The 6,795-nt window shown below is 36.7% G+C and overlaps 1 long non-coding RNA gene across 1 annotated transcript; it reads left to right on the top strand.

Moving 5' to 3' along the window:
- The first annotated feature begins 1,566 nt into the window (after positions 1 to 1,566).
- Positions 1,567 to 6,397, top strand: LOC110452264. The gene is made up of 3 exons (XR_002463169.1): positions 1,567 to 2,483; positions 5,145 to 5,273; positions 5,792 to 6,397. It is a non-coding gene; the product is annotated as an uncharacterized LOC110452264 (long non-coding RNA).
- The last annotated feature ends 398 nt before the right edge of the window (positions 6,398 to 6,795 follow it).

The following is a 6,795-nucleotide window of genomic DNA, read 5'->3' as shown; positions in this document are numbered from 1 at the left end:
CTTTGTCTTAATATCTACTCGTGGAGCTAGCACGGCTTTCGAGAAGGGCCGCAGATTCTGGCCCAGATAAATACAATACGCATTTAGGAGCCAGCAATACTTATAGGATATATATCTACATATACATATTCATACAAAGACAAATCAGGATAAAGAAATCACTGTTGTGACTTCATCCTCTTTAAAACAGGACTTGATAATATCGTCAACACTATGGTAAATCCCGTTAGCCGTCCGGATGTTTGTTACCGTGACCTGCTCGTAGTATTAGTACAGACAAAAATGCAATATACACTATTGTATTCTCCCCACGTATAAACTAGCTGAAGTCATATTTCTCAAAGGTGACATTGTGTCGCGATGATATCTTAAATTCTCACAGATAAAACCTAAGATAGCATTTGATAATACCGTCACCACTACGATAAATCTGTCAAGCGTGTGAAAACAAGCACTGCCGCGGGACGGTCAGTATTACTACCAGTCAGTGAAGTCCTCGGTTAGGAACACAAATATTCGCCACTGTCTGCTATTGTAAAAGTGTGTTACGTTTGTGGGTTTAAGCATACGGGGATATAAGTTTTATAATGTCAATTCATCGATTTGTTTTCTGTAAATCCCTCGATTTACGTTACTTTCGCTTTCACCTTCTCTTCGCGGAATCTGAGTGTATAACTTCAGATAAGATTTAACGTTTTTAATCACTTTTATAAGCATTTTCAGTTCAGCTTTGCGTATGAAGCTGAATAAGAGTACATTAGGCGGATCAGTAAACGAACATGGTTTAGAGTGGTAGGCAGTGTTCTCAATACAGAAGCATTAAACAATTGATTAGATAGCGACTTGAATGTTTTCTAGTCAAACACGACAAAAAAAAAATCCTCTTTACAAACGGCAAAAAAACTCATTCTAGATTGACATTTGCTTCTAAAGAGGCTGAACCACAAAGTGAGACAACTGAAATAATGGCAAATGTGACCATTTTACTCTCTAATAATGAAGCATCAGCTGCAAATGTAAAACTGCGTGCTATGTATGAAGACAGCAATTTCTAGAAAATAACACAATATTTGTCCAAAAGTATTTGAAACAATATAGAGAACATTTCAAAGCCGCCTCGTCGAGTTCAAGGTCATGTATCATTTCGAGTTCAAGGTCATGTATCATTTCGAGTTCAAGGTCGCTCCATCCGGCAGGTGTCTCTTTCACAGGCATCGTATAGTGAAGTTTAGGTGTTCTCTGTTGCATCAGATATCTGCAGCATCCGGGTCTTTCAACGAAGAGGACGGAGATGCGAAGTATTTCTCTTAACTCTGGAACTACGTTACTGTTCACATGACCAAGTCCCACATGTGCAATGCACGGCGCATGCGTATTATTTTATTTTATTCTTGTATTAAAGTAGAAACCCTACTGTCGACGTTTTAGCGAATTGGCTGGCTGACTGCATGGTTTATAGTTAACACGTAACTAACCACGTCGTTAAGACGCTCCAATTAGCTGACTGGCTGAGAAGTTTCAAATGCCTGACTGACTGAGTGCTTTAGAAAATACGTAACCAACCGCTTCGTTATAACGGTCCAATTGGCTGGCTGACTGAGTGCTTAAGGTAATACTTAACTAACCACTTCGCTAAGACGTTCTAATTAGCTAACTGACTGAGTGCTTTAATGAATACTTTGTGAAGACGTTCAAATTTGTCTGACTGACTGAGTTCTTTATTGAATACTTGTACGTTCCTATTGGCCGACTGACGGAGTGCTTTATAGGATAATTAAACTAATCGCTTCGTTAAGACGCTCCATGATGAGAATTTCAATGTAAAAGCTTCTTAAAGTCGCAGTGGAAACAGGTTTAGTGTTCTTTATCGGTCATCTCCTGGTCTTGACAGGGGGGAGGGGGGATTTTTAGTTCTTTGTTATTTTTTTTAATTCATTTTTTTATTTATTTTTTGCGTTAAAGTAGTAAGTTTAAAAGCGCTCTAGCTAACGCTTGAAAAAGAAAGATGTGGTCCTCCTAAAGAAATGGAACTTTTCACTGAACTGCGTGCCTCATGTATATACAAGTCATCTCTTGATAAGTTTGATACATTAGAAAGGCAAAATGGGCGTCGTAAAGGATATAATTTAGTCTTTGTCCATAAGACCAGTAAAAGAAATATTTTTCTACTGACTGAATTTGTGTAATTTGAAATAACTTCCGAGTGCCGCTTTTATGCAGGATTTTAGATTTCCATTTACAAGTTTCCCTGTCTAATGTGTAAATTGACTCGTTTTAATTATCCTGGTAGTTGTCTCCCGGGATATGAGATGGTACTCTGATGTTTCACTATGTAATGTTTACAGAGTTATTGCCCTTTGTAGAACTCATTAACTTATTTGTACATTGTACATTTGGATAACGATCTGTTGTCACAATGCGCCAGAGAGGTTCTCACATTTGACAAAGTTTTCCCACATTGCAGACAATCTGAAAACCATAGTGTAAGTTAACAATTCATATTCAATGTAATTATTTATTTCTGAGTATGCATTATGATTCGATATAACAGTGTTTTATAAAATGAGATGTTTCTGTAGACCTAAATCGATTTGTTTGGGCTTCTTTCACTTTCGCTTCGCCATTCGCAGAATCTGTGTGTAATAGTTTCAGGTATGTTGTCAGATATGATGTTCTTAGTAATGTTGACAACCTGCTTATCAGACCTGTATCGTGTGTAGCGGTTTCTTTCCTGCACACACGACAGAAGTGGGCGTCACAATGGATAGACAAATATATTATTACAAAATAAAATGTATGTTGATTAATCTACATGTACGAGAAACGTAGGTAATCATTTTTCGGCCAAGGAGTCGTCACGCAAAAGTATACTACACCCCCCNCTTCTTTCTCCTCCACCTCTAATCTCTCCTCTTCTCTCCTTTCTCTACATACTTTGTCCCCTTCTATTTTTCCTTTCTTATCTGTTCTTGTCTACTGAAAGGCCGTAATAGCAGACGTAAAACCATCAAAATCAAAATCAGGTCTAGAAATGTACACTTGATTTTTTTTATAGTCGCATTGACTTTCTAAAAGGTTCTAGATATCGCCATATATGATATCCGTTTCTCACGATTAATTATTGACAGTAACTTGAGTAAGCAAAATCTTAATTATTTATAATTTTGATATCAATGCATTCTGTCCATGTACATACCACCAATGGAGAGGACTTGTATAGGCTATAAGCCTGTTGTCCAATCCTTTTGACAGTGTAATATTCTTTTGTCAATAAGATTTGTTGAAATTGAAGTCAGCGTCTTTTCAAGACAGTAATTACTTGAGAGAGACCCCGACGTTTGAGTATGAGATGGTGAGGAACTCGGGATGATCAAGTTGTTATACAATACTCTCTGATAGGTGTCGTTGTTGTACACAATAAGAATTTATCATTTGTTAGCCTATACGACAGTTTTAATTACATGAATTGTGTAGAGAAAATATGCCTGGTTAAGATACTTAGAAGATCGGTATCAGAATTTAAAAAGAGATTCTTGACAACGATTATCATCCGTCACGCTATTTCTACAGTGAAGTAAAACGTTACTAGGCCTATTGGTTGTGTTCACATGTATTATTGACAATATACGTTAAGGCATAGGTAAACTATGTGACCCCTTTATTTAAAAGTGCATTAGCCCTTATGAACACAGGAAAAAAGCAAGGCACTTGTAAGTTTACTTGGGATCGGATTCGAAGGGTACCAATATGCTATAGTGATTGCTTCCTGCACTGTGTTGTATGTAAGTCTGTAGGTTGTTGTGGTTGTTTTCCACATCGACGGAAAATAGTTTAAGACACCGTAATTCAGGTGAAATCAATCTTTAAGTAGTATAAATTATATTTCTGAATTATAAATTTTATAGAAGAACATAGTTTTTATTTTTTTAGTTTGGCTTTGTTTGGTTTTATATTGTTTTACGTCCTATTAACATCTGAGGTCATTTAAGGACATGCCTCTGTGTGTGTTGATTAAGCGTGTATGTGTGCCGGATGCAGGGTATGTTGGTGTACTTGCCTCCTTGTGATAGCGCGGATCGGATGCCGACTCTATAGTGCTATCTCACTGAAATACCATGCAGAAGGCACCCAGCACAGCATTCCGCCCGGTCACATTATACTGACAATGGGTGAACCATTCGGTCATTACCCATAATGCTGAACGCTTTTTAAGGACTTTGTTGTTTCCCAGCCTGGGATAGAACCCATTGCCTTCCTCACATGGGCAAACGCTCAAAACTACAGCCGGAATTGATATATTGTCAAGTAAGGCATTAGAAAATGGAAGAATATAGAAGTAGAAAGAAAGATCAACCTTTAAGTATTGCAAATTTGAAAGTAAAATGACACAGGGAAAGTTTGACTTACGGTACGCGTAACATCTTGAACGGGTTACCCCGTTGACCTCAATATCAGCAGGGATCTGTTTACGCATTAAAGAGAATTTACAGACATCTACTATACTGGCTGTAATGCACCGCATGTTTAAGAAATTAGGCACTTAAACGTTTAAAAGAAAATCGTGGGAAACACAATTACATTTGACATTGTCGTCAAGGGCACATGGTTTCAATTTATCGACGAATGATAATAATAGTGGAAGAATTCAACTCAGTATCTATTTAGTCAACCGCGTTCTATTGTGTGAGAATTTCATTTAAATGATAAGTATAACTATACTGTAATATACGTGTATCGCTTTTGAATATTGATTTCCTTTTTAAAAGCAATCTACGACAGAGTAGACTGGCCCCCGTCTCTAGAATATTGAATTATTAAGAAAAGAAATTAACTCAAAAAACAATTATCACATGGATGTCTGATCCTAAGTTCTAAACTAGGGGGAGATAAGCAGGTAGGAAAATGCAGCCAAGATATTCTTCATAAAAACCCAGGGGCTGGTAGCCAGTCTAACGACAGAGGTACGCGTGGGAAAGTATTTTGTATGCTGGTTCTCATCCTTATTTTTGAGGTTGTAGCCGTGAAATACAGTATATATCTTCTGATACGAATATAAGATTTCCACGTTATAAATCAACATTATGTTTTCAATTGAAATCACAGTTCTAAACCCTTTGTGAATATATTTATTTTTTCTGTTTCAGTGTACCTGGTTAAGCTGCCAACGTTTTATATTCTCAGATTGCCTACGCTCTCGCTGAATAAGGAGTGGGATTAATGGGGTTCTCGAACCAAAGTCACTATTACTTATTCCCCGTCACACAAAATTCTTTGTAAATACACATGCAATTCTTTTAAATTTACATATCAACGAATGAATTGAAGATATGCTCATTAACTCAAGTTTAAGGTCTATATTGAGAAATAGAATGTTTCATCTTTCTTGCACACGGGTGAAGTAGTTTTATTGGTAACAGTGAAAGATACCGTTTGCAGGAGGTGGACCTCCTTAATAGATGGCGCACTGAATTAAATTTTCATTAAAATACAGTTAAGTACGGGAGCCTATTGGTGCAAAATGAAATATAAAAGAATAATTATTGACTTTTGCCAATATACACAATAACTATTGCGAATATACGCAACTCTACATACGCATAAACGCAATTAGTCTTTTTTTTTTTAGATTGCATTTGGCACTAATGGGTCACCGTATTAAAGCAATTCTCATACCACATGTATCACTTCAAATACGGTATTGTAGCATGCAGGCATTTCAGTTTATGTATTTATCTATATTTTTGCTTCTACAAAAAATAACATGCGACAGATACTTTTGTTTTATTTCCAGTTCGGTTGCGGTAAACCAAACCTTCCTAGTTTCCCTCTACGACAAAGACCGTCCATCTCCGAAGTTGTTTAACCTCTGATTCACACGGCAGTATATAATCCTGAAAGGCTTCGCTCTTCACTGAATATCTGCAAATAATTCTCCATAACGCATTTTCTTTCGTCGTAACGCGTTATCTTCGCTCATAAAATCGCCATTTTGTGGCAAGTTGTCTAACTAACGGAACCAACACCCTTGGGAAATTATCGAATTACCGAAGAACTGCGGGTTTTCGTCTTATCGTCGGGCTTCGATTCACCTTACAGGGTTTAAAGTGCATAGGTGTCGGCAGGGAGAGATAACTCCGAAATACTAGAGTCGCTAGCACAGCCAGGAATTTAAACTTTGAGTGACATTTCAATTAATTCTGCGACGGAATTGAAATTGTCCATTTACAAAGCTAAATATGTACTGTCGCATTGTAATGAATTGATTTTTGAAAAGTGGACCGACGCCGACGGTAATAGTTATGCATGTGCATTTTTATTACAGACGTAGCGGTTTGCAAACAGAGACAAACTCCCGAACATTGAGATTAATATTCAATAAGTGAGATTTTCAATTAAAATTTCGATGACATGAAGTCTATAAAAACGTTTATCTTTTCACTGATAATTGCGGATCTGTTAAATGCCTTAGCGAAATCAGCACGTTTTGTATGTTACTTCTGGACAGAGATGGTTATCTCAATAATATACATTGTATTATTCATAAAACTTGACTGAATTCGTGCTCAGTACAAGTGTTTTAATGCATATACATATTTACCTAAACTAATGTTCTTTTCCACGGGGAAACTTTTACAATAATTACCTCCCCTTAGTTAAAGTTTTAAATTTGAAAAACTGAAGTTAGGGAACCCTTAAAATGTACAATGTACCATTGAGAACTGAAGTAAAGGAACCATTAAAATATACCATTGAGAACTGAAATAAAGGAACCCTAAAATATACCATTGAGAACTG

This window comes from Mizuhopecten yessoensis, unplaced genomic scaffold (genome assembly GCF_002113885.1).
Source record: "Mizuhopecten yessoensis strain PY_sf001 unplaced genomic scaffold, ASM211388v2 scaffold6505, whole genome shotgun sequence".
NCBI classification, from domain to species: Eukaryota; Metazoa; Mollusca; class Bivalvia; order Pectinida; family Pectinidae; genus Mizuhopecten; species Mizuhopecten yessoensis.
Note: the sequence above shows the minus strand (reverse complement) of the source record. Positions and strands in the feature narration are given on the sequence as shown.